Source organism: Durio zibethinus, chromosome 6 (assembly GCF_047325235.1).
Source record: "Durio zibethinus cultivar Kanyao isolate XHJ-2024 chromosome 6, ASM4732523v1, whole genome shotgun sequence".
NCBI classification, from domain to species: Eukaryota; Viridiplantae; Streptophyta; class Magnoliopsida; order Malvales; family Malvaceae; genus Durio; species Durio zibethinus.
The window spans coordinates 1436878-1449048 of NC_143167.1; positions in this window are offsets into that span (position 1 = coordinate 1436878).

Below are 12171 nucleotides of genomic sequence, written 5' to 3' on the forward strand. Positions count from 1 at the left end.
CCTACCACATATATAGCCAGTGGTGGAGCGACGTTGGAACCAGAGGGCGCATACCCCAAGATTTTTCAAGCCCTCTACATGTACATAAGGTATATAATGTACAAGTATTCCTTTTAAGAAGTAGAAGTGACCCCTCTAAAAAAATTTTAAATTTTTTTTTTGTGATTATAAATATTTAGAATCTCAAGATTTATGTTCAAGTTTTATTGTATATGAATTTATTTCAAATTTATATTAGATTTATTTAGTTATACTCAAATTTATTAATCAATTTATTTATTTAATTATTCAGTTATGTAATATTTGATTATGATTATAATTTATATTTGTAATTTAAAAAAAATTTAAGACAAAAAATTCAAATCTCAAAGTTCAATTCATTTGTAAAAGTATTAAAACTTATAGTTTAGTTCTTATTAACAAATTAAAAATAAATGTATTATTTAAATATGACTCATATTAAAATGTCAAAACTATTCAAAAAAATTTAACAAAAAAAAAAAAAGATGAGTTAATAGATCAAAAAGAGGCACAAATATTATTTCCTAAAAGTCTAAACCTACTATCAAGTCTTATTCTTTAAAAGCTTAAACCAACACAAAATCGTTGTAGTTACTATAAAAGGTCTATTCTTATTTTCTCAAAGAGTTAATTACAAGGATGGTACGAAAGATAATTAAAACTTCTTCCATAATAAGACCATTTCATCTTTATCTTTTGATTTTTAAATCATTAATAGTAAATTATAAGTTTTTTTGAATTTTAAATAAAAAATTATTAATATTTATCAAAAGAAAATCTTAATTTTATTCTCTAAACTAAGAGAAAATTTGTTAAAACTTTCCAATTTAATAATTTTCACATTTTTAAATAAAATTATTTGAGTTTCTTTTATTTTTAATAGTTATATATTTTTTATTTCAATATTTGAATTTTTCATATATCTTATTTATGATTATATTATGAAATACCATACTTTACCTAAAATTTTTATAACTTTTAATCAAATAATGACATATTATATGCTAAATAAAAAATTTTTAAATTATAGTTATTATTTAATTTGATCCCATGACTTAAAATCTTGAATTCCCCGCCATTGTATATAATTGCATGCAAAAATATTTTACTCTCAAAATTCTTTATCATTCTCACGAGGACTTTTAAACCATGCTCCATGTGTCAATATTTTATTTAAATCATGAGATATATTTATGCTTTGTTAAGTCAGTTGATTATTATTAAAATAATTAATGAACCTACTGAAATAAATACTAATCATTATATACTTTCTTAAATGTACAATAAATAATTTGATTTTTGTATGACTCGACCATGTGGGCATTTTGTATCTTAGTGGGTGCCCATGCAAACGCAAAATAATCAATCAATTATATAAGAGACAATAATTTAACGTGATTTGATCCAATCGATTTATATTTATGGATGAGAAATAAGATCCACTAGTTATAAAGAATTACAAATATATATAAAATGAATCTCACTCATAACCAATACTCATAAACACTTTTAATTTCTTCTATTCCTATGGAGTATTCTCAACTCAAACAAACTCATACCCATATACACCCATGCATCATACTTATGTGGACCATTTCAGTCTCTTTTAGTCCATTCACATGCATCATAACTATGTGGACCCTCTTAATCTCTTCTAGTCCACTCACAAACATTTAATCATACACACTCATAACAAGTAAATCTTCAGTACTCCTATGGGGTGTCTATCTCATAAAATCTTACAATTCTCTTACATTTTTTTCTCATACCTAATCATGTGGAGACTTTACCTCTTTATAACCATACAAACTTGCCTATTACGAATTTTTTTTCTCTTAGAAATTTTTTTCTGCAAGTCTTTTTGTCCATAAGTAATATCTAGCCAATTCCAAACAAATATGTTATGAGATTTGAATCACTATTCTTAATAGTCCCATCGGAGTTTGAGAAATGATAGCTTCTAAGAAATTCTCAATGAACTGCAAGAAAAGAGAATGAAACAAACAATAACTAAGATATTCTAACCCAAGGAAAACAATTACTTGCAACATTAAAAGTATTATACAGTTTGGGGAACAGAATTGCATGCTCTAATGCATTGTAATCTTTGCAATTTATTTATGGAATCTTGCCATAGTAGTCCTAAATATATATTTTTTAATTATCTGAAAATATAAACAATCAATATTCTCTTTAAATATCCTTGTTGATCATTGATTTGAATGGTATCATGCTGATATAAACATAAAGAGAGTAAACATGGTGAAAAAAATATTTTTACATATTCTGTAAGAGGAGTTCGGATGAACCAAGGTGCAACAGAGTTAACCTTTATATTGTCCTTTGCCCACTCACATTCCAAGTATTTTGCAAGTTGGTTCATGGCTCTTGAAAACAATGGAACTAATCATATCTCAATTCAATCTTCAAAGATAAAATCACTCAAGTATGCATGCAGTAGAGGTTTTATTTGGCTAGAACAAAAGAATACTATACCTTTTGTTGCTCCATATATAGATCCAACATTTAGTGATACCACATTAGCAACTAAAGACAGAAACAATGTTTCTAGCCCTAGAAGCTTTCAAAAGAGGATATGCAAGTTGGTAGAAATTGTAAGTAGACTCAAAATTGGTCCCCATGAGAAATGAGAAATCTTCATTTGTCACTTTTGAAGTCAACTTCAAGAAATGTAATATTAGTCATGCAATAATATATAATATCATATCATGCAATAAATATAAAATTATGCAAAATAATAAATAAATAAATAACTATGCAAATAAATATATTAATAATCATATAATCACATAAATAAAAAAATTAATAATCATGTAATTAAATATATAATCATGCAATTAACAATGTAAATCATGCAGATAAACATGTAATTAAATATATAAACCATGCAAGTAAATATACAATTAAATATATAATCATGCAATCATAGAAATAAATAAATTAATAATCATGCAATTAGACAAGCAATTAAATATATAATCATGAAAATAATATTATTAATAATCATACAAATAAACATGTAACTAAATATGTAAGTATGCAACAAAAAATATATATACCATGCAAATAAATATGCAATTAAATATATAATCATGCCAATAGTAATATATTAATCATGCAAATAAACATGCAATTAAATATATAATCATGCAACTAATAATACATAAATCATGCAAATAATAATATATAAATCATGCAATCATGTAACTAATAATATATAAACCATGCAACATATGCAATTAAATATATAAAAGTTATGCAAAAATCATAAAAAAAAAAGAAAGCAAACATTACTTTAATGGATCACAGGTTCTAACAATTTTTCACCTTTCAAAAACTGATATTTCTTACTACAAATCTTAGCTTTTCTTCTAAAAACTCCAACTGGATCTTCTTGGAAAATTTTTTTGCTTGATTGCTTATTCCTTATTAGTTCAAAACTTTGCCCAAATTTTCTCTATTTTCGATAATCTTTATTTGATCTTGAAGTTAATTGCTATGAGGCCCTCTTTTGATTTTTGATTCAAGGTCCTTATATAGGGATTAAATCTCTTTCGATTTGGAAGAAATTAATTCAACCAAATTAAGATTTCTCTCTAAATTTTATTCTCTGTGTAATATCCCTTTTATTAATAAATTGAGCCCCAAGTCTTTTCAAAATTATTCAACCATTAAAGTTAAAAATCTGATGTATAATCCAAGAGTTGAATTGAATATAAGATTTTTCATGCAAAATCCTATTTTTTTCCTTTTTATTTTTACCCTTTTTAAATTTTTTTTTTTATTAATAGACTTTGACTCTTTTGACAAAAAAAAATTAAACCAAAAATTAAACTAAAAAAATTAAAATACAAATAAAATTTAGGGCATAATCTTTGAGCCCAAAATTAACTTTCCCAATTAAGGCCTAATTACACAATCAAAATTAAAATTTGAAACCCAATGAATTTCAAAAATCCGCAAACAAAATAAAATGTTTACGGTTGCCCTTTTTTATGCATTTTTTGTGAAATAGGAATTGTACAAAGACAAAAGGCATCCATTTTGTCTGAGTTTAGAAAAATCTAAAAAGAAAATTGCAAAAGCTCTTCCTCAAAGGTTTGAAACTTTTTTTTTTTTTTTGAAAAATACTCCCCTACAACTGAGGTTTTGAAACTTTAAATAAAAGTACCCCTTTAACTTTGAGAAAATAAAGTACTCCTTCACCGAGATTTCAACTTTGAAAAATAAAGAACTTCTTCACCAAGGCTTCAACTTGAAAAATAAAGAACTTCTCCACCGAAGCTTTAACTTTGAAAAATAAAGTACTCCTCCATCGAGGCTTCAACTTTGAAAAAATAAAAAACTCATCCACTGAGGCTTTAACTTTGAACTTTTGAAAAATAAAATGCTACCCCACAACTGAGACTTTAAAACTTTAAAAAATAAAATGCTGCCCCATAATTGAGGATTTGAAACTTTGAAAAAATAAAATGAAATCATTTTTACCTTGAAAAAAGCTCTTCCCTGATAGAGGTATTGAAACTTTAAAAAATTCTACCTAAAATTAAGTTTCTGCATCTTTTCTTAATCATCATTGACTATCTTCCAATGTCTCTTCTCGAAATTATTTCCTCATCTAGTTTTTCTTTTTTGCTTTCCAAACATATGTAATGAATACATGCAATGAATGAAAAGACTTTTCACAATTCTCAAATTCAATTTCAAGATTCGAACTTTAATTTTTCTTTCTTTCAAACATGCATGATGCATGAGATAAATATGATAAATGTAATGTATGCAAACAATGAATGCATGAGCTAAAGATTTTTCAAAATTCTATCATAATTTCACAAGCTAAACTTTGATCTTTCTTTTCTAAACATGAAGTGCATGAGTGCAATAAATGCCATGATATATGCAACATGTAATTAAAGTAGTGAATACAACGCCATTTCTTTTCATAACAGGCATTTATTTGTTCATCATTATTTCAATTTAATGCCAAATGTAATCCATTGCATTTCTTTAATTCATCATGGGAAGAAATAAATGGTGAGGAATAAGAAAAATAAAAAAAAAGATAATTATTATAAGAACAAGTTTGGTAAAGAATAAATTAGTAAAGAAATAATTTCAGGATGAATTATCAAGATAAATACTGAGAAGGGTAAGTAACGTCTAAGATAATGAATATTCAGATAATTCTAGATAAATTAATTCTAAATTCTTTTTCAAAAGCTCATTTCATTGATTTTTTTTTTTATCTTTAATCAATTTAAACATTATCTCTATTTCTTGGGGATTTTCACTAAAGTTGTTTTTTCAAGTTTTTTTTTTTACTTAAATCGTCTTTCAAGTTTTTAGTTAAAGTTTTTCTTCTTCCTTCTTTTTGTTTTTATTTTTTGCTTTTTTTTGCACATTTTTTTGCACATACTTTCCTTCTTATTTCTATTTTTCTCTTAATCCATCAATAACATTTCGATAAAATTTTTCAACATTTTCATTACAAATTTGTTTTAGTCCAATTCATGATTCTCTGCTTCGGGCATTTACATTCAATCAAAATGGACTTTTAAAGAATGTAACGTAGGCTATGGTAAGGAATTATGAAAGAAATGGATAAAGTTGGCCTAAAATGAATTCGAAGTGTTATAAACCAAAAGATAATTTATTATCATATAAAACAACTTAGTTTTTTACCCCATTCTTCATCAATTCTCTTTTTTTTTTTCTTCACATTTTTTTGATTTGTACTATTCATCATTTTTTAGGAAAGATTTGAGTACCAAATAAGGTTTTTTTTTTTTTTTTTACCCTTGAAGTTATTATGGACCTTTACTTTCTTTTTTCTTTGTTTTTCTCTCTGTGATCAAGCTTTTTTCAAACTTTGTTGCTAGTGTAGAAGGTGATCTTTGGTTAAGATTTCTTTCAAAAAATTTTTTTAAATGGGATAGTAAATGGATAATTTTACTCATTGTGTGAAAAGTAGAAGAAATATTGTCATTTTTTATTTTAAATATGAATACTCTCAATGAAAAAAATTTATTGACTAAAAGCAAACTTGTAAGCGAACCATCATAAAAAACTACACATTACATCATTTCTATCTATGAATAAGTAAAATCCCATGTTAGTTTCATTTCATGAAACTTATCTTCTTTTACTTCAATGATCCTAATAGATTAGAAGTCTTAACTTATCAATTCTTTCAATATGAATGATGCTTTCAAAATTGAATCTTGAATTATTGTTATGATTGTCCGAACATTCACTATTCAGAACGTGGTAGTGGGTGAAATATAAAAGGCATGTATATAAAAGCAATGAAACAAATGAGAAAATATAATGAAAATGCGTTTGTCATTTTATTGAAATAATGAAAGATAAATAAAATACTGATATAAAAGACTCAAATGTTCAAAACTTGCATTATTTTTTAAAGTTTCTAAGGTGACAAACATCTATAAAAACTTCTTCAAAATCATGTCCTAGTATGGTTAAGCAAAGGGTTCTTAATGACATATATCCTTGTTTTTTTTATCAAAATTCACTAATCCATTTTTTTACCAAACTTTGCATTTTGTACTTTAATGCTATTTAATTTTTTATAGAATAGCCAGCAATCCCAAAATGATAGTCATAAGTAGCATTAGCATTATACTACTTCGAGTAAAGAGGCTTCATAGGTTCTAAATTTGGTACGATCAAATAGTTCTCAACAAATTAAAGGAGTAGCTCAGTATATATCATAGGAATTAAATCTATAGGAGCTCTTTCTCTTTTCACTCGATTTTTAGGTTAAGCAACTGGCCAAAAGTTAAGTGATCGTATGACTTGTTAATGAGTATAAGGACTTGATGAGACATTGTTGATGTTTAAGTGGTAAGGTTGTACATTGGGTAAGGAGAATATAGGGTAAAGCCTCTAACCTATTGCCCCTCATGAATTATAGCTTGAGTATCTTTTTTTTTTAGCACAACCATTTTTTTTACATCACCACTTTTAAGCTTTCCATTCTTAATGGCATTTTTAATGATCTCTTTAAAAATTACCATATCATTGAAATTTTTAGTGGCATTTTTAATTATCATTTCATAGTAAGGAGCTTTGAGAGTATTGAAAAATTAGATTATGGTTTCATTTTTAGTGAATAGTGGTTGAACTTAAGTAGTAATATCCTTCCATCTCTGGGCATATTCTTTGAAACTTTTAGTATCATTTTTTTATACTTTATAAAAACATGCAATCTGGTGCTAGATCTATAATGTGTTTGTGTTGTACAATGAAAGCCCTTGCAAATTTTTTTTATCTACGGACACGAGATTTATCTAGTTACATATACCACCTAGCTGTTGAACCAATAATACTATCTTGAAAAATATGGATGAGTAACTTCTTATTATAGCCATATGCAACCATTCTGCGACTATCCATCTTAACATGTGTAATAGGGTATTTGGTCCCATCATACTTCTTGAACACATGCACTTTAAATTTTGATGGAATCACCATATCAGGGACTAAGTAGAGTCTAGTAGCATTCATTGACTCATAAAAATCTGTCCCATCAATAGCTCTAAACTTTTCTTAAATGATATCCATATTTTAGGTTTCAGAGCTTTCTTTAGTTTCAACAATGCTAATCTTCAATTTTTTTTACTTTTTAGGATCTTCAAGATTTGAAACTTATGTAGAATTAAATATTTTGATGTCAAGAACAGGGGTAATAGGAGCAGAAGTAGCAATTGTTAGCATATTAGTCTGCATATAAGAATAGTTTACAATGAATGGTATTTGGTGTTGGGCTTCTTGAGATGTATGTTGAATATGGATCAAAACCAAGAGGATATAATGGATCAATCTCATTTTTTATCACTACCTTTTCTGCTATTTTTTTCCTTTGTTCATGTTCTTTAGCAACTCAGTAATAGTTTCTAGCTGTTCCTTCAATTTTTTTTGTACTTTTTCTAGCTTTTAGAGGCGAAGAGTGTTTTTTTCTTCCATGATCCATGCTTGATATCTAGTGTTGTAGCACCTCAAATTGTTTTTAGATTGAGCTATCCACAAACTTTGATTTTTCACAAGTTTTAAGAATTAGGATGACTTATTATCATGCACTTGAAAGATATTTATATATGAATGCATGGATGTTTGAATGCAATAAAGAGGATTCACCACATAACAATTGTTAACAAATAAAATCTTTATTAAATTAAAAGTTATTTCTAATTAAATCCACTATTACGTTTATGAAAAATCTAAAATTTATCGTGAAATGTTTTTTTTAATTTATCAATATTGAACTTGCACTTCATTAAGGAAAACTAATAGCTCTTGGCTATGTGTTCCCACTAGTGTTATCTTTGTCTTCCATTCTTCAACTTTTTCTACCATGTCCTTAGCTTTATAGGTAGCCACAATGATTTGATCAAGTATACACTCCAATTAGTTATGCTTTCTCACATATGCTTCATTGGCTTGTTCACCTTTTTCATTCATAACACCCATTTGTGTTTCAATTTTGACCACTACCCAATTGAGCATTTGGATGTGCTTTTGTGTTTCGGTGAGTGCTTTATCTTTTTCTTACATGTTTACTTACAATTGTTAATTTTTTTTCAAAAATCGGGCTAATTCATTATTGGTGGATGACTGTGTGACGTTAAGATAAAATTTTTTTTTCCATTCATCTTTTTCTTGTCTGAGTGCTTGAACCTTTTGGTTCATTCTTCCCTTAGCTCCCTTTTTACCTTTTGTTTTCAAGCTCTAATACATCTTTTTCAACTTGGAGCTTTCTTTTAGCATTTTTCATTACTAATAGGAAATCAAGATAGGGTGTTTTCATTGGGCCATTTGGAGTTGCTTCTTCAGGGATTCTAATGTCTTTACCTTACCTAATGTGTCACACAAAGTACTTAGGGGTAACCTCATTTGAGCATCTCATCTTATATTCAATTTGAAGTAAATTCCAAGCTTACGGGGCTTTGGCTATCTGTATGAAGGCATCAATTTCAACATATGAGAATTCCATTTTACTAAGTTTGAAAGTGGTAGGGATAAACTATTTATAGCTATATTATCTTTGCACAATGATGAGAGAATAACTCACTACTACACCCCAAAAGCTTAAGTGATGAACCTAAAGTTTATCTTCACAATCATACAACATTGGTCCATAAAGCATCCAAAGAGCTCTCCATATCATATCTTGGCTAGTGAGCTTGTGTAGAAATAAAATCTATGCTTCCTTGGATTTTTATGTAGGCCATTCATTTTCACAGAATTCTTTAATATGAGTGCTTGTAGTGAAATATGGCTTGCAAAATTTATCGCCACTATTTTTTATTTGACTTTTCATCTAAATGGTTAACAATTGAGCTCATCCAGTAAAACGGCCCTCTCCATTTTGATGACAATGATTTAAAGATCTAATAGTCTCAACCAAAATAGTAGGAATAGGGTTGATTTGGTAATCAAGTTGATCAAAGAAATCCACCACTGTAATATCAATATAACCAATTAGTTTTGGAAATATCATTATCCCTTATAGAGATAATGCCATCAAATCCATTTTTTTTTAGTGCCAAAATATTTGTATATAAATTCACAAACAATGGACCAAGGAATATGAATATTTTCACCTTTTCCTTTTACCCAATTATTAATTGTTTAGACATATATGATCATCATTTAAGCAAGCTTTTTTCAATAATCAACCTTTTTATTTTTCCAATATACCTTATTAAGATTAGAGAGATCCAAGCAAATGAGAGTTGAATATTCTTCAATAATTGGCACCATGTCAATCTTATTAAACACAAAGTAGTGATATGAAGGATCCTCAAACTAAATCATGACCCTAATAAGCTAATTATCAACAAGGACTGAAAATAAATAATGCAAAATCCCCAAACTTTTTTTAGAAAGTCTTCTTGTCAGTGACACACAATGGTTCCAAATATTGATCAAATCACTAGATCATTTCGTTTGAGATTGAGATGGATTTTGGTAGGTAGAGTAGTTATATAATTGGTTGGCAAACAATCACCTCTTTTAAGCCAAGCTTCTTTGAACTTTATTTTTAGGCACATAGCAAACTTTGATAGGCTCTCTATGGATGTAATTAAGATTCTTTTTATTAAGAGTGTTTTATGAAAATCACCCTTTATGTAAATCTCAATAATGCATGCATGCACAATAAAGTAAAGAGAGAAAAAAAAGTTAGTTAACATAATATAGTATATAGAAGGAATAACAAAATATAAAATGTTAGTATGCAAAAATATATACAAGGAATAACATAATTTATAAGACTAATAATTATCCCATCATGTGTCTTATTTAGATTTTTTTTTCTAATTAAAAAGAAGGTAGAGCTCTAGCCTAGATTTGGATGTTAGGGTTTATGTATATGCTGGGTTAAAAGGTTTGACAATCTAAAGGCTCTCAAATTATTCATTACATCATAATCCATTATAGACTAGTAAAGCACCTCAATCATCACTGTCATTATAGCCATCAAATGGAAATGGTCTAATTTGAGTAAGAGTTATCAACTCATGAGAGTGTAGGTACTTACTCTCTCCTAATAAAGGATAAAGTTTGGGTATAAAACTTATGCAGAAATGCAAGTGTGGTGTGTGTAAAGGGACATGCCGAGTAATCAAATAGATAGGTGTGAATAAAAAATAATATTTACAAAACAATCAAATAAGAAATAAGAAATCATAAACAAATAGGTTAGTCCACATAAATAATTTACATAATAAAAAATTATCAAAATAAGGCTTAAGATAACACATAACTAACTAATGACTTGATTTTCTAATATCCTAGTGAAATTGCCAAACTATCATAATGTTTAGGTTAGGAAATGATTGGTGGATGACTGTGTGTGTTGAGATCAGAAAAAATATTCTTCCATTCATCCTTTTCTTATCTAAGTGCTTGAATCTTTTGGTTTATTCTTCCCTTTAGCTATTTTTTTAGCTTTTTGTTTTCTAGCTCAAATTCATCTTTTTCAACTTTGAGCTTTCTTTTAGCAGTTTTCACTACCAATAAAAAATAAAAAAAGATGATTTCATTGGGTCATTTGGAGTTGCTTCTTCAGGGATGCTAATGTTTTTACCTTGCCTAATGTGCCACATAAAGTATTTAAGGGTAACCTCATTTGAGCGTCTCCTCTTATATTCTTTTTGAAGTAAATTTCAAGCTTACAGGATTTTGGCTATCTTTATGGAGGCATCAATTTAAACATATGAGAACTCCATTTTACTAAGTTTGAAAGTGGCTGGATAAACTGTTTATAGCCATATAATTTTTGCACCATGATGGGAGAATAACTCATTATACCCCAAAGGCCTAAGTGAGAAACCCAAAGCTTATCTTCACAACCATACAACATTGATCCATAAAGCATCCAAGGAGTTTTCTATATCACATCTTGGCTAGTGAGCTAGCGTAGAAATAAAATCTGTACTTCTTTGAATTTTTGTGTAGGCCATTCATTTTCACATAATTTTTTAATGAGAGTGCTTGTAATGAAATATGACTTGCAAAATTTACCACCACTATTTTTTATATGACTTTTCATCCAAATGGTTAATAATTGAGCATATCCAGTAAAACGACTCCTCTCCATTTACGCGACAATGATTTAAAGATCTAATAGTCTCAGCTAAAATTATAGGAATAGGGTTGATTTGGTAATCAAGTTGATCAAAAAAATCCACCACTATAACATCAATATAACCAATTACTTTTAAAAGTACTATTATGCCATATAGAGCCGATGCCATAAAATCCATGCTTCTTTTAGTGCCAAAATATTTATATATAAAGTCACAAAAAATGGACCAAAGAATACCAACACTTTCACCTTTTCCTTTTACCCAATTATCAACTGTTTGAACATTTACGACTATCATTTGAGTAAGCTTTTTTTGTTAACTAGTCGTTTTATTTTTCTAATATACCTTATTAAGATTGAGGAGATCTAAATGAAGAAGAGTTGAATATTCTTCAATAGTTGGCACCATGACAACCTTATTGAACACAAAATAATGATATAAAGGGTCCCCAAACTAAATCATGGCCCTAATAAGGTAATCATCTATAGGGACTGAAAAAAATAATGCAAGATCCTCA